Source organism: Carassius auratus, chromosome 4 (assembly GCF_003368295.1).
Source record: "Carassius auratus strain Wakin chromosome 4, ASM336829v1, whole genome shotgun sequence".
Lineage (NCBI taxonomy): Eukaryota > Metazoa > Chordata > Actinopteri > Cypriniformes > Cyprinidae > Carassius > Carassius auratus.
Window position 1 is genome coordinate 25,372,249 of NC_039246.1, and position 24,165 is coordinate 25,396,413.

The 24,165-nt window shown below is 35.3% G+C and overlaps 1 pseudogene; it reads left to right on the forward strand.

The window, feature by feature from the left end:
- The first annotated feature begins 475 nt into the window (after window positions 1–475).
- LOC113056924 (ATP-binding cassette sub-family C member 9-like) overlaps window positions 476–24,165 on the forward strand; it is a 32,330-nt pseudogene continuing 8,640 nt past the window's right edge.

Here is a 24,165-nt window from a genome sequence, read left to right on the forward strand (position 1 = left end):
CATACCAAACAGGGTTTCCCTATTGCCCAAGATTTAGATTTTGCATTGCTAAACACTTACAAAACAAAGATTTAAAACAGATTAAAACAACTATTGTGATCAATCTTGTAATTACCAACAAATGTGTTTGTACATCTGTGTGGATGACATTGGTAACATATGTGCTACTTTGCATGTCTGTTCCTTTCCTTTTATTTTTTTAATTATTTTTTTAATGAACACACCATTTGTTTGGGTATTTATAATGAGCCTCTTTAGCCTTATTGATGGGACAGTAGAAGCATCAGTCAAGGTTGCTATTTGATTTATGATGGATGTTTAAAATAAATATGAATAGACAGACTGACACATAGAACAGACAGACAGACAGAATGATAGACAGAGAGAGAGAGAGAGATAGAGAGAGAGAGAGAGAGATTTAAAATGCCTATAGCCCACATGCGAACCCCCCCCCCCCGCATGACTTCCAGTTCTTTATGCGGCGTAGTAAATCCTCTTTATTTTAGTGAGTTATATTATGCACCTGTCAGTGAATCTTCAGGTCTGATCCAGTTATTCTTGATGTGACCTACATCAGGAGCAGCCACGCTCGTGCACGGGCATCCCTCCTTTATATCTGACGCCATAGCAACGCTACGCTGAAGCAGTGATGCGCGCTTTCTTCAATACCACAAGGACAATGAGATACAACACCATCGCGTTCACTGTCTAACCGCTGATGTGGTAGCGTATTTACTGCAAGTATCGACAAAACCTACAACCGGAGACATCTAGGTGAGTGTGTCCGCAGTCTTGGCGCATTACATCTTAAATTAATTCAATCAAATCCCAAAGGTTGATTCTGAATGACGTTCACTGCCTTATCTTATTTACTATGGCCTGTTTATGTTTCCGTGCTGATATTATAGTGCCTTTTTATTCAATTCAATTGTACGCGCGGTTTTAATGTAAGGTGAATATTACATGGTTAAATGTGCTCATGTAGAGATACGTCACTTATAAATTATGAAAACTATCGAGGTTTCATTGTTTTTCTATGTCAGGTAAGATTGTTTTACAGAAGCAACAACCATGTGACTAGGTGTACCGATTACAGTTGACTGTAAATACAGTATTTACGAGTAACATCGATAAAACAAATTGTAAGCAAAATTAAATTCGATAATAACATATAAACTTGATGTTTATAACATCAAGAAAGCTCATTAAAATCGCTTTTTTAGTTGTACAATTTTTTAACTGTAACAAATACCTTTAGATTAAGTGACTATAGCCTATAATCTTAAAAAGATTTATGGTAATATTTCCTATTGTTTAAGTTTTGACTGTTCATCATTATTTAAGTATCTATTTTAAAAAAAATTAATGGAGAGCAAATGCATGTTTAAACAAACACTCTTCTATGGCAAAACAACAACAACAACAATAATAATAAATAAATAAATAAATAAATAAAGCAAAAGTACCAAGCATATTTAAAAATCTCATGTACTTAACATGACAAGGGTAACAATCAACTAACAAATGATTTTAATAGAGCAAATAACACATAATAACACCCACAAGACAATAATGTACAAAACGTGGTGAGAAAATTAAGAAAAAAAAAATATAATTAAAATGGCAAACTAGTAAAAAATGCTGCCATAATCGTTCATGCCTCAGTGCATGCTGGGAAAACAGAAATGGTCAATGGTACCTTTGCCGGAAACTGGATGAGCAAAGGGTGCACTTTGACAGAATGTGCTCATAAACTGTTTATGAACATTATGTTGAACTCATTTAATAATTTTAGAATATTTTTTCCAGAAATTATGCAGAATGGTACTAAATAAATAATATTTATTATTATTTATTTAAAATGTAAAAAAAAAAACAAGAATTTAATTCTGTTAAATATAATTTACATTACTGATATTTAAAATAAATTGCTTTATGAATATTGAACATAAATATTGAACATTTAAAGATATATATTTAAATTATTAAAATCTAATTAAAATCTTTTTTATCATTTATGTAGCATACATTTTCTTAACTTTTCGGTCAGTTTCTAATTGAAACATTGCTATCCCAACTCTGTGTTTGCTAGTTTCTTTACCTACAGTAGACTGCTTGTTTGGGCATCACACACACCCATGATGGCCAAAAATGCTGTGTAGGCAGGCAGCTCACAAGATTATGAGACACAGCCACAGTGTCACAGTCGATCTCTATTTTCTCAGGAGGGTCCGTACATTCATGCCAACATTCCTGTTCAAGTTTGGAAATACGATCCAAGAGCTAGAGAGAGAGAGAGAGACCATGAGCATCTGATACACTGCAGCTAAAAATAATATTCTCTGTGAATCACTCTCTCTAACACCAGCAACGGGTATGAAAAGCTACTAAAGCAGAGCAATTATTTTGGTAAGTTCTTATTTAATAATTTTATATGATTGTCACTGTGGGTTTAACTATTATATTAACTATCCATGCTATTCAAAACTCATAAGTAGAGGAGAGACAACTTCTGGCTGTCAGTGAGCATGTGGAGGGATTTGTATAGCTGTCAGAGTGGGTGGCATCCTATAATAATAAACATGAACAGCAGTTTTACACAATAGTATTGAGTATGAATGAGTAGACTATTGTACTGTAGTCTATTTAATGCTTTTGTCATGGGCTCTACTTTGTAATTCATTACACATCAACCAAGACACAGCAATGCATTCTTTGGTTTCTATAGCACATTTTCTGTGAATAATATTAATAAGACCATTCATGATTTTTAAGTCCTGCAGTGTCTTAAATTTGCATGAAGTACTGTACATTTAATAAATTATGACATAAAGACAGTCATATCAGTAGCCTAATATAAGCTGTTTTGTTTAACATGGAGAGTCGCCTCATGAGGGCCCACATGTTGTGATCATGTGACCAGCCACACGTTGTTATTATTTATATATTATTTTATCGGACACTTTCGTTGCGGAATAAATGATTCAATATTTAATAGGCTTTCACAGCAATATAAGATGTTAATTTTAGCATTTCTAACTAAAAAGTTTTCTTTACTTTTCATAGGTTTTTGCAAGTTTTTGCAAAATACATAAACGTAAATGCAAAACCTTTTTTTTTTTGCCAATATAGTCGATATTTTATGTGATATCATGATGATATGACCAGGACTATTACAGTTAACTAAAACTAAATCCATCAAACAAATTGTATTACTTGAAATGCAATAAAATACATATAAAATGTATTTTATTTCAGCTAGTTGCTAAAGCAACATCTCTCATTTTCATTTAGTTTATCTTGATGTGCTAAAATAACAAACTAAAACTGAAATACTAATTAATTAAATTAAATAACTGTGTAGACACATGTGTAGACACATTTTGAAAAAACAAACAAACATACAAATCCCCAAAACATGACAAAATTGCTAAAACTTTAACTAAAATTAAAATGAAACCAGAAAATATAAAAATGAAAAATAATTCAACATATTACCATAATAATATCCACAACCATAATACAAATATGTTCATGTAATTTAAATATTTGTCAAATATATATATATATATATATATATATATATATATATATATATATATATATATACATTATATTTTAATAGTGATTTTAATAATCATTTTCATATTATTATAGGATCCACAGCATGCAAGCTTCAATCTAGCAGAGATTATTCTGCCCAAGCAAACATTACTGTCTGTTGTGATGTTGTATAATGCAGCTATCCTGTATGAGAAATTAAACTTAGTTGGTAAATGAATTGGCTGAGAGGTACAGGCAGTGTCCCTAGAGAGGGTTTGTTAATCTTGCTCTTACACTGATTGTCAGCAGAGAATCAATGTCAGACAAACACTTTGTCGGATCTCATAGTCAATAATGAATACAGGAATACTGCTTTCACTTGGGCTCAAAGCTGGCATACTGCAGACTGAAAGTCTAAATGAACACTTGATTTTCCATTAAATACATATTTTTTTAAGATTACAGTTATCTGTAATGAATTCTATATATTCAAATCTAACATACATGCATTTTCTTTAGCCCAGTCAGGTGACATGGCCTTGTCTTTCTGTGGGAACGACAGAGGTAATGCCTACAGTGTGGACAATGGAGTCCTGGACAATGGCTGCTTCGTGGACGCCCTCAACCTCGTCCCTCATGTATTTCTTCTCTTCATCACCTTTCCAATCCTCTTCATTGGTATGAATGCCATTGTCTTTTTTCCCTTCAGAATTGAAATATCTAAAATTCAGAATTTAATACAGATTGCCTTTTAATTAGTACTGTGAAACGATTAATCGCGATTAATCGCATACAAAATAAAATATTTAGTTTACATAATATATGTATGTGTACTGTGTTTATTTATTATGTATATATAAATACACACACATCCATGTATATATTTCAGAAGAATAAGTTACATTTATCTATTAAATGTATTTATATATAATATAAATGATATGAATACAAATATAGACATGTATTTATATATAATATAAATTATATGAATAGAAAAACTTTTATTTTGTATGTGATTAATCGCGATTAATCGTTTAACAGCACTACTTTTAAGAATCCTAGTGTTTTATTTTATTTGATGATATGATACATTTAATTATGTTATTTTATGTTTTTTATTTCATTTTATTATTTTTTACCTAGAAAAGCATACCATTCTAATTATTAATTATAATTTAAATATAAGGAAGTAGAATAAAAATGGAATGACAACTGTAATTTTTCATAATTCATATTATATATTGACAATTCTTGTTTTAATTTTAATTTATCTGATATTAATAATTAATAAATGTATTTATTTGGAGCCACACAAGATAAAACTTACAAAGTGGAACCCTTAAATTGAATGCCTGTTGTATGATATGTGAATTTCTCTGGATTAAAGCTCAGTAAATTCTAGTTCTTGTCATTCCAATTCCTATTTCTGTGACTTGTAGCCAATATTCAAGGAAGCCAGTTCTTAAATGGTTTATGGCATACATCATGCCTTCAAAAGCTAAGGGGCTTAGACATTATCAGAACTAAATGGGCCAATTCATTATCTGTATTGGCTCCCCAAAGAGCCTTTAGTCATGCTTCTCGAAAAATCATTTTCTCTGGCGCCACAATGGTGTCAGTGCCATCCCTCATTCAGTCTCATAATGAAAACATTTTTCCCATATCAGAATTACTACTCTTTTAGCCAAAGAAAAGAAAACAATGACAAATTGAGACAGGCGGGGACAGATACAGGATGGTGATTAACAAAGTAAATGTTAACTGTATTATATTAGACACACAAGGGGATAATATAATTACACGTGTGTGTGTGTGTGTGTTGGTGTCCAGGCTGGGGTAGCCAGAGCTCAAAGGTACAGATCCATCATAACACCTGGCTGCACTTTCCTGGCCACAACCTGCGCTGGATCCTTACCTTCACACTGCTGTTTGTGCATGTGTGCGAGATCGCCGAGGGAATCGTCTCCAATACGTTGGTTTCAACACACATTCAAAAATATCAGAGTGTTTATGACCGTTATGCATTTATGTTTATGTCTTTGTGTTTGAATGGATCATTGTAGACGGATGGGGTCCTATCACTTGCACCTCTTCATGCCAGCGCTGATGGGCTTCATAGCGGCCACAACATCAGTCGTCTATTATCACAATATAGAAACCGCCAATTTCCCCAAACTGCTGCTGGGTAAATCAATGTCCATTTCATTATGCAAATGTGAAGCTGGCTGTTAATAATAAAATGTACTTTGAGTGTTGCCGTTTCATCTCCTACATTATATAACAGTTAGTGTCGGTCCTCTAATTTAAATAAAACACTTTCAGTCTGGGTGTTGCTTGGCAACATGTAAAGGTTGATTCATATTTTAGTCAGTTTCTGTCTTTGTAGTTCTGTATGAGAAAGAGAACTAACCTCAGAAATATTCTTTCACAGCTTTATTTATTTATTGGATTCTGGCTTTCTTCACCAAGATGATAAAGTTATGGAAGTTTGCAGAGGCGAAGTTGGGGGTGAACGAGCTCCGTTTCTGTATCACAGCTGTGCTAGTGGTGCTGTACGGCTTGCTCATGGCTGTCGAGATCAACGTTATCAGAGTCAGGGTGAGTTTGAACTGGCCGGGTTTAGGTTTAGGTTTAGGCTGGATTAGCTGATAGACATATAGCCATGATTTTCACCATCAAAACTGGGTGACCAATATTATTTCTGGTTGACCAAGGTAGTTAGGCTGTTTAAGTAGTTAAAGTGAACACAAAATCGAAATCCAACATCCAAATCACAACATACTAGTTTGTTCAGTAGGGTAATTACATACTACTAACAAATCATATGACCTGAATCTTTTATTTTTCTCTTACCTGCAGAAGTATGTGTTCTTTGCGAACCCTCAGAGGGTCAAGCCCCCAGAAGACTTACAGGACTTGGGCGTGCGATTTCTCCAGCCCTTTGTCAACCTCCTCTCCAAGGCAACATATTGGTGGATGAACCCGCTCATCATTGGAGCCCACAAGAGACCCATTGAGCTGAAGAAGATTGGCAAACTGCCAATCGCGATGAGGGCCTTGACTAACTATATGCGTCTGAAAGACTCCTATGAGGAACAGAGGGTATGTGCAGAAGATCACAGGTTCAAGAACAAATGTTATTTTATAAAGGAACAACATTTTCGTATTTGATGAATATATTGTAATAATGAGGAGTGTCAGTTGACCAGAGTCTCTTTGCTTGTATAATTCTGACAGCAGAAAACAGAGGACCCAGAGAAATCCCCGTCCATATGGAAGTCCATGTACCGGGCATTTGGAGGGTCAATACTTCTCAGCAGCACTTTCCGGTACATGGCGGACTTGCTGGGCTTTGCTGGGCCACTTTGCATCTCTGGGATTGTGGAAAACCTGCATAATTCAAATGATATTGACAGGACAAACAAGGTGAGTGTTTCATCTCATTTTAGAGTGTTCAATATGGTTGTCTTGTGTGTGCCGCCAATGAAAACTCTTACAAATTCATATTCAATAAGGTCAGGTGAAAAATAACGTACCTGACCTGACAGTACTATTTTAACGCCAAAAGACGGTTTGCACTGACGTAAGCTGTTAGTAAATCTGCCCCTGAGTCTTGCTTCATTTTAAAAAAGTGAGTTTTTGTGTAATATTTGGTTCTGTTTTAAGAAAGAATTTACAAAAAAACAAGTCATTTCGCCTTCAATTACTGTATATGCATCTTGATTTATCAATGTATAGTACTAGAAAACAAGACAGAAATACAAATGAAAAAAAAAATCTTTAGGATAAACCGGCATGATTTTGGTCAATAGGTCAATTCAAGGATACCAACAACTGTCAATCCCAAACACATATCAGAGAGACAGTAAAACAGGGAAATGGAGGGATAAAGGAAACTACACAACTTATGTGTTGGAAATATATCATAATCCAGTCACTGTCGCACAGCACTTTGATATGATCTCTCTTACTTTGGAACCCATTCATAATGTGCCTTATTAAATAATTTAGGTTGGATGTTGATCAAATAGCTGTCAGTTAAATGATTTGCTGCAGATACATGGTCTGCTGGTTATGCTGCTAATTACACTATATTTATTTTTCCTGGGTGCAACGTGACAGTATATTGTAGAGAATGATCTATAGTCTGATATCTGATCTTGCCTTGCTATTTATCACGTCCTGTGTGATGTCACAGAGCCACCATCAGTGCTATTAATGAGAGGACTGTGTGTCATTGCCTTGTGATGACAGCATTTATTAGATTTCCCACAGTGTGTTTTCCCTGCTAAGATGAACATGATGTCACGTGTGCTTGAAGGTTTAGATAAGGATGGATTCTTTGTGGAAAACCCAGGATGTGTGAACTTTCAAGATTATTGTGAACTTGCAGGACTGGAGACTGGAGTAACAGCTGCTGAAAATTCAGCTTTGTCATCATAGGAATACATTACATAATAAAATATATTAAAATAGAATACATTTATTTTAAGTGTGGCTTCAATCAAAATACATTTTGGGGTCACTGTAAAAATGTGTGTGACAAAATGAAGCCAGAACAAATTCCCCACTCAAATTGCACTCCTTCTTACACACACATTGCTGCCAGCAACACTCTGTTTAAGTGACTCCTTCTTTTTATTTAAGTGTGTGTGAATGCTTGTGGATGACCTCAATGAGGGCTGAAATGCCGTTTTTTTTTTTTATTAAGTTTGTTCATACTTTGTTAATGTCCTGTCAGACAGCGAACATGACTTTCGGGGTGTACTTCATGTCTTCCACTGAGCTGCTGAAGAATACGTCTGTTCTGGCGGTTCTGCTCTTCCTGGCACTTGTGCTTCAGCGAACATTCCTGCAGGCCTCCTACTACGTCACAATAGAAACCGGCATTAACCTGCGCGGGGCGCTGCTTGTAAGTTTCAGAGTTTACTGGAAGTCAAACATGAAGTGAATTATCAGACAAATTGATATTTTAAGAGTCTGCACTACATACTTCAAGTTGTTTTGTACGGCACAAAATATTATATTAGACAATTTCTTAGTAGGAAAGTGAAGTTGCTTTATTCTATTCTGTTCTATTCTATTCTGCTTTGACCTGTTTGATTCTCTACTACTGTTCTTTGTCCAATTATTCCTTTCTACTCTACTTTGTCCCATATTCTGTCATTTTTATAATTTATACTCTGTTCTAATGAATTCTATTCCATTTATTATATTTTATTCTATTTCAATTCTGCTTCATTTTGGTCTGTTCTGTTTTTATCTGCTTTGTCCTATTCTATTATATTCTATTCTATTCTGGTTTGTCCTGTTTGATTCCATACTACTGTATTTTGTCCCATTATTCGTCTACTCTACTATGTCCCATATTCTGAATTCTATTCTTTCTACTCTCTTCTGTTGAATTCTATTCTATTTATTCTATTCTATTCTGTTGTTCATTTCAATTATGTTTTTGTTAATCTATTCTATTTGGGTCTATTCTATTATTACCTGTTTTGTTCTGTTCTGTTCTGTTCTCTTCTGTTCTCTTCTATTCTATTCTATTCAATTCTATTCTGTTCTGTTCTGTTCTGTTCTATTCTGTTTGTAAGTGTTATTGTAAACATACAAAACGTTTTCATTTAAATGAAGCTGAAAAGAGTATAAACATCAACAGACTAAAACTATTATTAAATAAAGCTAAATATAAATATTTATTACAACAAAAAGTAATAAAAATGACAAAATTACTAAAACTAAATTTTTTAATAAATATACAAATAATTAGTTAATTATTCAATTATATTAAAAATAACATAATGTTATATAAATATTACCACAAAGTGTTGACAAATATACTATTCTATTCTATTGAGTCTGTTCTGTTATCTGATATGTCATATTGCATTGTATTCTAGTCTAGTCTAGTCTTTTCTGCTGTATACAAGAACTAAAATCAAAGTCAGCATTAAAGTGTTTTTTTTGTTGTTGTTGTTGTTGTTGTTATTCATGTGTTGGTTCTCATCCTTAAGGCTATGATCTACAATAAAATTCTGCGTCTCTCCACGTCAAACATGTCCATGGGAGAGATGACCCTCGGCCAGATCAACAATCTCGTTGCCATAGAAACCAATCAGCTCATGTGGTTTCTCTTCTTATGCCCAAACCTGTGGGCCATGCCAGTTCAGGTATATCATAGCTTCTGCATTTGTGAAAACATTAAATCAGTTGTGCACATATGCAAAACATAACTTTTTTCTGTACATAGATCATTATGGGAGTGATCCTGCTGTATTATTTGTTGGGTAACAGTGCGCTGATTGGGGCCGGTGTCATTTTGCTGCTGGCCCCGGTTCAGTACCTCATCGCTACCAAGTTGGCAGACACACAGAAGAGCACGCTGGTGAGCTTTACTTACACCTTCGTGCACGTGCATGCTGTCAACACACTACCAAGTTCATGTTAGAGACTTCTAAATATTTTCTCAGGACTACTCGACAGACCGTCTTAAAAAGACTACAGAGATCCTAAAGGGAATAAAGCTGCTGAAGCTCTACGCATGGGAGAACATCTTCTGTGACCGTGTAGAAGAAACCAGAGGAAAAGAGCTCACCAGTCTCAAGACTTTTGCTCTCTACACATCAATGTCTAGTATGAGAGGCTCCTCCCTCTATCATATGCCCCACCCACATACATAACCACCTCCCACCTTAAAACTACTCCGCCCTCAATAAATATTCTCATTTGTTAAACTTTCAGAATCAGGGTTGTTTGGTTCTTATAGCTAATAGTTTGTTACGTTTTCGCATCTTTTTGATAATACCTGCTGGCTCTTTTTATCTCCACAGTATTTTTGAATGCCGCCATCCCTATTGCTGCAGTGTTGGCGGTAAGAGATGCATCATGCCAGTTTTAATCACTTCTATTTTATCCACCATGTAGACCGTTGTACTCTTCTTGTTCTTGTAGACCTTTGTCACACATGCCTATATTGAAGAGGTCAGGCTCAGTCCAGACAAGGCGTTTGCATCTTTGGCTCTATTCCACATCCTGGTCACTCCACTATTCCTGCTATCGACAGTTGTCAGGTTTGCCGTCAAGGCCCTTGTCAGGTATGTCGTTTAATCATACAAGCAATCAGATTCAACATTACTTCATAAAATTGCCTTTCCTGGAAGGATCTGATCATCTGGTTGATGTCTGCAGTGTACAGAAGCTCAGCGAGTTCCTACTAAGTGATGAGATTGGAGATGACAGCTGGAGAAACGGAGAAATGCCCGTGTCTCTTGAGAGCGGCAACAAATACAAATACCACGAGGATGTGAGTGCTCACATACAAATTTGAACCTTAAATGTGTTGTCACATTTACTGTCGCTTATTGAATTTTCTTGGGAAAAATCCAGTCATTTTAACAAGGTTTGACAAAATTGGGAATTTCGCGTTAGGGTCAAAGGTTTCCATGCTGATTTCTCAAAAAGTTCAAGTTGGTTACTCAAATTTGCTGTGTTGACCAACAGAAAGCTGCTATTATGCCCACAAATTTACTCTGTGACTGCAACTTAAGGGTGTACTCACACTAGCCAGTTTGAACCGTGCCCGAGTGCGTTTGACCACCAAAGCGCGGTTCGTTTGACTAGTGTGAGTGCTCCGAAACGTGCCCGGGCGTGGCTCGATTAGCCGGCCCTGGCCCGCTTGGAAGAGGTGGGCCAGGGCACGGTTCAGTTGGACTCGGGCGCGGTTCGCATGCAGTGTGAGCGCTAACCGTGCTGGAGCACGGAAAAGGACGCGTTGCGTCACGGTTTTGCGACGCTCCAAAACAAACATGGTAGGGAAAGGGTCGCTTTGGTCTACGGCAGAGGAGTAAAACGCATAAAAACTAAAAACTGCAAAGTCCTTGCTGCACTTCAGCTGGTACCTTGCAAACATCCTCATACGAGCAGCACGATTACGTGAAAATTTTCGCGCCACTAAGGCGACACATCTGTTTAACAACAGGCTGTGAGAGGGCTGTGGACCAAACGTCACAAAATTATCCACAAAGAAAACAGAGCGATGGACTCCATTGTGTTCAGAGAGCGCCGCTCTTCCTGTTTATCCCGAAACCGTCGCACCATAATGACGTAAGCGTGCTCCGGCACGAATGCTGAAACCCTATATGTGAGTGCAGGCCAGAGGGGGAGTGGGGAGGGGGGACAATCGAACTCGGGCCCGGTTCATGGCAACTGTGCCTAGTGTGAGTACACCCTAAGACATTTCTCAATACTATTCCAAGCCTTAATGTTCAGCAGAGCTCCTTTTAGAGGAACTGTTGCTGATATTATATAGATTATTTGGATGATGTTGGACATCTAAACTAGTTGGGATGCCATGTGATAATCTCATTTCAATCTCAAGTTTTTTTTAAATGCATTCTGTAATATATTTGGCGTCAGAGCAGCTTTTTATGAAGTTTAAAAATGGATGCAATGTTCTTGGATCAGTTTTAGGGGAGAAATATTATATGTTGATTAACTGGGACTTTAATAATATTACTAATATTATTAACAAATTACAGTAAATATATTATCTCACTGGAAATTCAGAAAAATAAATAAATAAATAAAAATACCAAACACGGAGAACATAATAAGTGGCCATTAATTTAATTTACAAATTTGTACATTTTTTGAGGAAGATATAAGGGCTGAATGGCCATGCCAAACTGTAGAAGGGCTCTTAGTGTTTTTTAGAAGGTTGCTAACTTTTTTTGTGGGAATTTTTTCCACACATTATATTTTCTGCCATGTTAAAATCAAAAAAGGTAATAGTCAAATTCTCCTCAACAAGCCAGACAATTAAAAAAAAGAATTTGACATTTAATAACACAATTTAACAGTTTAACATATTTAGCAACTCGAGTCAATTGCGGCATGAAATATTATCAAAACTCTTGTATTTGTGCCTGTGAAGTGTCTCGGGGATTCTAATTGACATAAACTTGACGTCATAACACTCTACATGACCTCCAATAACAGCAAACATGAGACTCCACACGGTCATGTCTCTAGAGATAACTATCCCATGTTTAGGGGCAGAAATGGGAGCTGGTCATTCCTGAGCCAGCATAGCTGAGATCTCATAAAAGTGTTAAAGAGAAGCTCTCTCTCTAGTCAGTGCATGGGCCCTCAGCTGTTCTCTGACAGAGGGACAAATATATGATAGGACTAAAGCTGCACATCCCCAGAGAGGAGCAGAGCTGGAGCAAAGGGTGAGGAAAGGGAGGGAACGAGAAAGTGGGGTTAAGGATGGAAATGTACACTGTGACAGGAAGAAGGGGGTTCCAGGAGAGGAAATAGTGTTAAGCTGGGAAAATCACATGGCTAGATGCAAGCGGGAACTCATGTTCCTTGTTTTAGGACCTGACAGCAGCTTTTGAGTGTCATGTGATGTTTGCTGATCCAAAATTCTATCATGTTTTTTAAAACCCATGTTCTGTTGTTTTTCACTGGAACACATAAGTAGAAATGTGAGCCGCTCCATCTTTTTGAGTCGTTTTGACATAGAAAACACATTTTGAGTTGTATGCTTTATTATTTTTTATACGTTTCTACTCCACCCCATCCTCATGATATAATAATTGAAATACGGGGTGTGATAAAATTATTTTTTTTAAGTCCAAATGGAATCAAATTGACTTGATTTAATTTACTAGCGCGCATTGCTAGTCTTGATGTAAACAATTAATCCGTGCAAGTTAATCTGCTGAAAATATATTTTATCAAAATAATCTTTAATCAAAATCTGGACATTTATATCCGCTCTGAAATGTCATTCCTTTTCTGATGTTGTCAGTTTGACAGCTTGGGCAGAATATCCTTAAACACACCCCTCCAACTGTTACCGTAGATTGTAACGAGTCAGCGACAGAGAGGAGGAACACAAACATAAAACCATGCCCTCTAGTCAATATTCCGATTCAGATGGAAATGTGTCACTACACTGAAATAAAGTCGGCAGCAACTTCCGGTTCACGCGAACTTTAAGAAATTGGAAAAGATTCCAAGCAATTTTGAGGATTTTTACAAATATTGACTAATTATTAAAAACGTACAAATATTATTAAATGCTTTAAAAAGAAAATATAATAATTAAACATTTATTATATTTCTATTACAGTGCATATATTGAACAATATATTTAAAATTTTAGAAATATGTTTTATTGTAGCAATATAAGTTTCTGCCAATGTGCCACACCATATATTACATTTTAAAATATTAAACAAATATAAAATATTATAAAATGAAAATATAAAAATATATTTGTTAATAATGAATTATTTACAGTATTTTCTTTTTAATTAAATTTATTTCAGTGCATGTATTTACAATTTTAGCTATATACATTTCTGGCAATGTCACACCACATATTAAATAATAAATTATTAAATATTATAAATATATTAAATATAAAATGGATATCAATATATAGTTATTATTATATCAGTGCATATATTTAACAACCTATTTACGTAATTAACAATATATTTACATATTTACATTTATGATTTATTATAGTGATACATTTATCCGTCACATCACATTAAAGCATTATTTATTGATTGAATATTATAATAAAATTGACAAGTTGGTACCTTGTTTTATTAAAGATAAAACATGAAACTGTCTTTTTTTTCTGTCATGTTTATCTTCAAACTGCCCCTTTTGATTAAAAATTATATGGCATGCACAAATATTAGAAGAATCTTTTCCAAACAGCGACAGTTTGTAGTGATCTGGACAACTAAAAGGATGATTAAAAACAGCATTTGAAAGATGAATTATTTCTTTTAATTGTCCCTTAATCTCTCTGTTTGTCTTTATAATTTTAGACGAAGGCGATCAACAGGAAGGGCCGTTATCGTATGGATAACTACGAGCAGCCCATGCGCAGGCAGCTGCGGCCCACAGAGACTGAAGATGTCGCCGTAGAGGTCAGACATCTCTATCCTCAGCAGAGACACTGATTCTCGGGTGTTTCTCGCTCACAGAGCATGTGCTAAAGTTCATTAAGACAACTCAGGATCTGCATGTTCTCATCCAGATGCCAGTAACCTTTAAGTCATGGCTAATAAGTTGTTTTACTCCTGCTGTGCTGGAAGAAGTGTTCGAAGCCCATTTCTTAATACACACAGATGCTTTTTTTCCCTTTTTTTTTTTTGAGCATGTTCATTCCTTTCTCAGCTTTTTTCAAACTCGCCATATGGGGTTTGTGATAGTTTCTCAGACATGGTGGTTTGGGTTCAGCTTCCCTCCGATTGCAGTTTGGGATTCTCACGAGAAGAAAAACTGGGACTAAAAATCAGAAGGACATTCATTTTATGTGTTTATTTTTTTTGGTTTCGCCTCTGTCTCTCAGTCCCCTGAGGGTCCACTTCCTTTGCCATCCCTCGAGACTGGGGTTGGAAATCGTAAATAATGTACAATGATTCAACTGATTCAGCTTAATCATTCACATTCCTTAATGATTCCATTAATTATTCTTTCTGTAACTTAAAAACAGGGTCCCACTTTATATTAAGTGGCCTTAACTACTATGTACTTAACATTTAAATTAATCATTTGGTGCAGTGTACTTATTGTGTACATGCATGTTTTTACATTGTACTTTAAAATACCTGCATGTAATTACATCTGTGATTAATTTCTGTATATTTATAATTACACTGTTGACCCATCCCTTACACCTAACCCATCTTTAAACCTACCCAAACCTCCAACCCTGTCCATAATCTTACCCTTATCCCACCTCAATAGCAGCAAAAGTGTTTTGCAACACAATATGAACACAGTAAGTACACTGTACACTTTATTTTAAATGCAACTGGTTCTGGAAAACAAAAGTCTCTTATCTAATGAGTTTATAGTGGCTGAACACATAAACACACACGTCCTCATGGACTTTCCCACAGTGACATCCGCTCACTTTTGTTATGAATATGGCCTAATCTATTCTGACATTTACACTCGTTCACTTCAGTCATTCTCAACCATTACTCCCAGTTTACCCTCTCTCTCTCTCTCTCTCTCTCTCCCCCTGCTCTGGTTCTCACAGATGTTTTTGATTGTTCAGCGTTCTCCCTTTTCCCAGTATTCTGTTCTGGCCTACTGTACTGCTCTGATGGATGGGAGTATTATCATTATTGTAAATAAACATTTAGAAAATAGATTTCAGAACGCATCCAGAATTTGTAAGCGTGACAGAAGAAGCTTGTACGAGCAAAGATGAAAAGATCATATCACGTGCATTCTGCTCTGTGCTGGTTTGTTTCCATTATTCTAACCCATATGTTTTTTGCTTGTATTGGTGAATGTGTCATTCAGGTGAATGATGGCTTCTTCACATGGGGAAGCAACTTGTCCACGCTATCGGACATCAACATCCGAATCCCTACAGGTACACTTTACTAACTACCAATTTTCTCTCAGAGAAACAATGACTTCTTATATATATATATATATATATATATATATATATATATATATATATATATATATATATATATATAATATATTTATTTATTTATATTTATATATTTATGTTGATAAATTAAATATATTAAATAAGTACTCTTAGATATCAAGGGTACTTTTTATTTCCTTTTTTTATAATATAAAACTAAACACACACATACATACATACATACTCTTAAGCACAATAGTCTTTGTTATTCGTTTATTTATTGTGAATTATTAATCATTTATTATTATTATTTATAATAATAACTACATAATAATATGTTTCTATAATATATAATAAATAGTCTTAGATGAAGACAGCTTGCTATTTATTTAATTATAATAAATAATATATAAATATTGTAAATTAATGCATATACTCTTAGATACCTTAGAGTCCTTGTTAATTGTTTCTTTATGTATTTATTTAATGAATTATTTATTATAAATAATCTGTAACTATAATAAATAAAATAAATAACTATATATATATATTGTCAATAATATTATAAAGTTTTTATCTGTCATATAAAGTTTAAGTATACAGAACTTACAAATATTGCTACAAGTGTGATTGCATCATATAATAATTGCTGTTAGTGTTCATCGTCTACATTGTATACATTTTTATGCACATAAACAGACAGTCACCACTGATAAGCGACTACGAAATATTGTAGAAACTTTATTTTCTGTAAAGTTTCTTTGCAATGATTTGCATCGTAAAAAGCGATATACAAATACACTTGAATTGAATAGAATTGAACGAATTATAGTTATATATTATTAAATATATTATACAGAGTATTTATATTATCACTTTCTTATTCATCTACAATACAGGAAGGGGATCATCATCTCAATGAAGATCAAAATGTAATATAAATGGTTAATGTTTATTTTCAAATTGATGTTAAACATAAAAAAATCATATAAAAATCAATCAAAACGCTGAAAATATGAATTCTTAATAGTTATTGTGTTGGCTCGGGTTTACTGTTCTGGTTTAGTGGTTTGACAGCCTCATTAAATCAGTGAGCTGAGCACTAACTAACTAGCTTTTGCCAATTTAACAGATGAGCAATCTACCACTGACACTGAACATCACTAAAACCTGTGTGTAGGGGCAAAACCTGTTCATATATAAAACTGAGATTACCCTTCACCTTGTTTCCCTCTTCAGGTCAGCTGACCATGATTGTGGGCCAGGTGGGTTGTGGGAAATCATCTCTGTTATTGGCCATGCTGGGGGAGATGCAAACCATCAGTGGCAAAGTCTACTGGAGCAAGTGAGAATTTACACATTTGCATAGTTGCTGACAAAAATATTGTGATGTTAATGAACATTTATGGAGCTTGTGATTTGTATTAAAACTCAAAGGGACCAAAACTCCCCCCTGTTGTCTCTTGCCCACTAAAGCAGTTGAATGTTTGCGATAATGTAGCAGAAAACAGGGGAGTACATCTGCATGCCAGATCCATCAGATGCTAATCAAAGTTTTCATCTGTACAAACACACATGCACATAAATAGCCCACTGTCCGATGCATCCGCTGTTATTATGATGTATGTACCTCTGTGTGCATACACAGATGTGTGTGAGGGCCGTCTTACTCTTTGCGTTTGTGCGTGTGTATGTATGTGTCTTACTCCATTCATTACTCTTTCCACTGCTCTCTGATTTCTTCTGTCCTCTTCCCCCACATGTCATTCTGTCATCTGTGTTATCAGCACACAAAGGAAATGCTTTTCTTTCTGTGGATCTCTCCATCTCCCTGCTGGAGATGGTCTCTGATTAGCATTTGGAAGCAAAGCCAAGCAGATCTGTATGTTTTCTATAATTCATCGATTATAGAAAGTCTAAGTCCTTAAAAATGTATATACAGTGGCTCCAACACAGTATTTTCTTAAGTCACATTTAAAAAATGTAATTGCATTAGATGAATAAATACTATACCGTCTAAATGCTTTGTCATTTGTTGCCTTTTTTGAGAATTTACATTTTTGGAGCCTTTCCTTTTTTTTCTTTTTTTGGCAGCCACATGATGACTTCAGTTAATTAGATTTTTTTAGAACTAATTTCTAAAACACAGATACAAAACAATCAGATTTTATTAAATTCAAATCTATTGTGAAATCTATTTTGCTATTGTTCTCAAGACAGAAAATACATATAGAAAATACTGAATCAGAATCTTGGACATTTGGTTTATTAATTTAATATAATATGTAAACACTCTTGGTTTCTATTAACAACACATTTGAAAACATGCTTGTTTACTCTATCATAAATATTATTATAATATGGTTTTCTTTAATACTTTATTGTCTAATGCAATTGCATACAAACATTTTTAAATGTGCCTTAAAGATAACTTTAAACTCTTTATAATTTAATTAAAAATGGTTTTAAATTAAATCCCATATAAAATTTTTTTTTAAATGTACATACAATGAAAGTAGACCCAGTGTAGCTTTGGTCCCCACTGAGTCAATGGCATTGACTTTCATTGCATTGACAGAAACCACTGACTGTGCAAATACTTTAATTATAATTAATGAGGAAATCAAATTTTAGACCATTTGTAATATTTAATTAAATTGTGTTTTGATACAAATTCAGTCTCAGTTCTGGCAGTACTGTCTTTGCGAACAGCTCAATGAATGTTTAAGGCGTTTTCCAGTTTCAAGTTCTATAATGACAATGACATTACTCTCCAGCTAAAATATAATGCTTATACATTACTACACCAGTATTTGGAGCACAATTATATCTCAAATTATCACTCTTCACCTCACAAGGAGAGTATGCCGGTGTTATTACAGAACGGCACGCATCCTGAAGCACTCACTAACTCTGGTCACGTGTGTGTGTGTGTGTGTGTGTGTTTCTTTGTGCCCTCTTCCCAAATGGTGTGCTCAATCAGACTGCCTGATTATGAGATACTCTTCGATGGGAGCATAAGGTATTTCACCGGGGGTCTTCACATGCTTACATGTTACACAGCCACATAATGACCTCTATAAAGCAACACTGAGGACATTTTGTAATATGTAGCGAATGGCGAAATGGATTTTAGCTAGTCAGCTTTAAATTTAGATTATCTATTATGATTCCAGCAAGGTTATTCACTTTCTGTCAGCTAACTAGATATTATGTTCTGGCTGATAACATCTTTTAATGTACCTGACTTGCAGCGGGCACGATACATGCCTGTCTCATGAAGAACAGAGGTACAAGTTTGTGAACCGTTTCAGCAGATGTGCCATAACCCCCACATGCATTCATTTACCAATACATTTATCCTTTTACATTCATGTGGCCTCAATATAACGGGTGTTTTTTTTTTTGTTGTTGTTGTTGTTTTTCATTTGAGATGTGCAGTGAAAAGTGTGTGAAAATGCCGGGAGTCTTCACCTCTCTTGGACATAATGGGGTTTTCTTGTACAGTTACTGATTTCGACCGATATTTGGTTTAGTTACAGCCAGACCCCTCCATTGGAAAGCGAAACAGATCTGTTTTGTCTAACAACAGAAGGCCATTCTCATTATCATCAGGTTTATTTTTGGTTTTGTAGCCATTAAATCTGTGCGATTTCAGCGCCTCTAGTGGTTGCTGAGTGTAATTTAAAAAAATGAATGCTACCAAACAGGTTTGGAAACTCATGCCTTTGACTGGGCCAACATTGAAAGAGTACATTTTTTGCCAAATTTAACATAGAAATTATTTACTTTCATGAAAGGGCAGGAGGAAATGTCGTAAACAAACACATCAGCTCTCACAGTGAAGGGCTCCCTGCATTTCTTTAATCTGTAGTTTTAATCTACAAATCCGATTCCAAAAAAGTTGGGACACTTTACAAATTGTGAATAAAACAGAATGCAATGATGTGGAAGTTTCAAATTTCAATATTTTATCCAGAATACAACATAGATGACAAATTACATGTTTAAACTGAGAAAATTTATCATTTTTAGGGAAAAACAAGTTGATTTCAAATTTCATGGCATCAACACATCTCAAAAAAGTTGGGACATGGCCATGTTTACCACTGTGTGGCATCCCCTCTCTTCTTTTTACAACAGTCTGCAAATGTCTGGGGACTGAGAAGACAAGCTGCTCAAGTTTAGCAATAGGAATGTTGTCCCATTCTTGTCTAATACAGGCTTCTAGTTGCTCAACTGTCTTAGGTCTTCTTTGTTGCATCTTCCTCTTTATGATGCGCCAAATTTTTTCTATGGGTGAAAGATCTGGACTGCAGGCTGGCCATGTCAGTACCCGGATCGTTCTACGCAGCCATGATGTTGTAATTGTTACAGTATGTGGTCTGGCATCATCATGTTGGAAAATGCAAGGTCTTCCCTGAAAGAGACGACGTCTGGATGGGAGCATATGTTGTTCTAGAACTTGGATATACCTTTCAGCATTGATGGTGCCTTTCCAGATGTGTAAGCTGCCCATGCCACATGAACTCATGCAACCCCAAACAATCAGAGATGCAGGCTTCTGAACTGAGTGCTGATAACAACTTGGGTTGTCCCTGTCCTCTTTAGTTCGGATGACATGGCTGTTCCATCATCCCAGTTTTCCAAATAGAACTCAAAATTTTGATTCGTCTGACCACAAAACAGTTTTCCACTTTTTAAATGAGCCTTGGCACAGAGAAAACGCCTGCGCTTCTGCATCATGTTTAGATATGGTGTCTTTTTGACCTATAGAGTTTAGCCAGCAACAGCGAATGGCACGGTGGATTGTCTTCACCGACAATGTTTTCTGGAAGTATTCCTGAGCCCATGTTGTTATTTCCATTACAGTAGCATTCCTGTATGTAATGCAGTGCCGTCTAAGGGCCCGAAGATCATGGGCTTCCAGTATGGTTTTCGGGCCTTGACCTTTACGAACAGAGATTGTTCCAGATTGTCTGAATCTTTGGATGATATTATGCACAGTAGATGATGATAACTTCAAACTCTTTGCAATTTTTCTCTGAGAAACTCCTTTCTGATCCTGCGCCACTGTTTTTCGCCGCAGCATTGGGGGAATAGGTGATCCTCTGCCCATCTTGACTTCTGAGAGACACTGCCACTCTGAGAGGCTCTTTTTATACCTAATCGTGTTCCCAATTGACCTAATAAGTTGCAAATTGGTCCTCCAGCTGTTCTTCAACACTTTCAACATTTGATATGTTATCTATATTCTATTATGAATAAAATATAAGTTTATGAGATTTGTAAATTATTCCATTCCTTTTTTACTCACAATTTGTACAGTGTCCCAACTTTTTTGGAATCGGGTTTGTAATCATTAACAAGGATATTTTACCTTCATTTCATATCAGAACCATTGGTGTTTGCTGTGTTGGTAAGCGGAGTGTGTTTTTACACATTTCAAGGTTATCAGTTGTTTCTTTGTTTCTCTGTTTCTCATCCTGTCCTGGCTCAGTAAAAACAGGTACTCTGTGGCCTATGCAGCGCAGAAGTCATGGCTGCTGAATGCAACTGTAGAGGAAAACATCACGTTTGGAAGTCCTTTCAATAAACAGAGGTGAGGTTAAAAAGATCTCCAACTTCGTGAGAAAATGGTATTATTTTAGACCTCTTTGTTTATCTATTTAATTTGTCAAATTCCGTCATCTGTCGACAAAAAGTCAATATTGACCCGATTTACTTTCTTAAGGCATAAATCCTCAAATGGTAGGTTCTACCAAAAATTACAGTTCTGTCATTAATAACTCACCCTCATGTCTTTCTAAACATGAAATCTTCAGAACACAAATTTAGGTATTTTTGATAAAATCTGAAAGCTCTCTGACCCTCCATAGACAGCAGTACAGCATACTCCTGGTCTTATTGGGAATGATTCACTGGTGCAAATTATTTTCAAAATTGTTACCTCCAAAATTGTGCTCCTAATCAATAATAAAAATAATACCTTTCAATTTTGTTGAAATTACATCATTTAGGGTGGGATATTAGTTTTCGTTGTTTGCGTCAGTCATTTCCTTAAATTTTCTGCAATTATGTTCTAATGCTATGATAACTGTTTTGAATAAAATGGATGAAATAAAAAAATATATTTTTATCTATTTTTACTCAGAAACAAACATGGAAAAATAATACTTCAGAGTCATTATATTAATGACATTATATTAAAACAGGATCTTTATTTATTACATTATTTCATGTTGTAACTTGAATTTATTCATAATAAAATCAACAATATATCAAACCTGGCATTATTCAGTTTCTTAAAGCACGTTCCTGCATTGTGAACATTTTTTTACAATGCATCTTTAATCAAAATAATAACTATAAATTATGACACTTAGCTCATATGAGGTAATGTTGTTGTTGTTTTGAAATAGAACATATGTTTTAGGTTGTGCATGACACAACATTCAGCTTACATTCTCTTAACCTGTTTGCATAGCTTGCACCGTTTTGCATAATGTTGCATAACTTTTTTAGAATTCTGTTACTGAAAAGGTTGCTTTTTAGCAACCAATCAATTCTCAATAGATAAAATGAAGGCATATTCCATATTTGAATGTCTCTTTTTACTTGAAATGTGTTATATTTAGGAAATGAAATTGGTTATGACTGGAGATTACATTGACTTTAAGGCAAAAAGGTGCTGTGAACTTGCCATTGCGGATTGTAGCTTCAACACCACTTTGATTTTAAATCAGTCAGCACTTATACTGATTTAGTGAAGTTTAATGGGTCATTTTTATAAGCATTCAAAGCTCAACTATAATAAAACTCACTGTGGAAACTCTGGGTCATGACATTTTACTCCCTCGAGAGCTCTTGTTCAAGATTCCTATCCTTAAGTTTTTGAGGAAACGTTTTTATGTTTTTGAACTCTGAATTTGTCGGACAGATACAAAGAGGTGATTGATGCCTGCTCGCTTCAACCAGATATAGACCTCCTTCCTTTTGGAGACCAGACTGAAATCGGAGAACGGGTAAGACAGGGCTGTACACTGTATCTGGGCTTGAGACCAGCTCTCTGACCTCAGCTGCTGTGAAACTAATCAAATAAAGAGACTGTTATTGAGACTACCATGACTTTGACGTTATGTCATCAGAATCAAAAGTGTTTAATTGGTGTTTGTGTGTTGTACTCCTGCAGGGTATTAACCTCAGCGGTGGTCAGCGACAACGGATCTGTGTGGCCAGAGCTCTGTATCAAAACACCAACATTGTTTTCCTGGTAGGACCAACTTTTCCAACAGAGATAACTTCATGATAGTTTCTTACCTCCACCCTCTACGAGTGATGTACCAGTATTATGAATGACCACAGTTTTAATTTGATTTAAGAGGTCTTCCCAGAGGAGGTTTCTGAACTGATGCATGATAGCATGGTACATTGTGGTAGTGATAGCAGGAAAACACAATGATGTGTAAGGGTTGTTATTGGATTACTGTACATAACTACACACCCTTCTGGATAGGATCACGAATTCACCTCATTCCTTGGAGTGATGCTATGTCTCACATCCTAGAAAGTCAACGGGGTTGTTGTGGTGTCTTTTCGGGTCAGTCGAGAAGTGATTTAAGCACATTCATAGTACATTTCTATTGAAATATTGACTCTTTGTATTTGAACAGTTTTCTGAATGAAAGGGTCATTTCTTTTGCATCTACATACTTAAAAATAAAGGTTCTTTTTTGGCATCCATAGTTCCACAAAGAACCTTTAACATCCACTGTACAAAAAAAGGTTTGGAAAGGTTCTTTATTAGTTAAAAATATTATTCTTTAGATGTTCTTTAAGCCCCATTCACGCCAAAAATTATAACGATAATAGCGTTCACACCAGTGGACTATATCATCTGTTTTTTCTAAGTGCATGCACATCTGCTGCTTTAAATTCTCTGTCATTATAGAAGGAATGATTCTGATTGGATGTCACTTTTTGTTTCATTCATTGGCTGGAAAAAAAACATTCTGAAAGTGATTCCAATGATATTGTTTCTCTCTGCCTTTATAATTATAGTTGTGGTGTGGACTCCACATCTTATATTCTTATCTTTAAAGTTATCGTCCTTGGTGTGAATGGGCCTCTACACTAAGAACAAAATGGTTCTTTTAAGAATGACTGAAAGGTTCTTTGGGGAAACCAAAATGTATGTT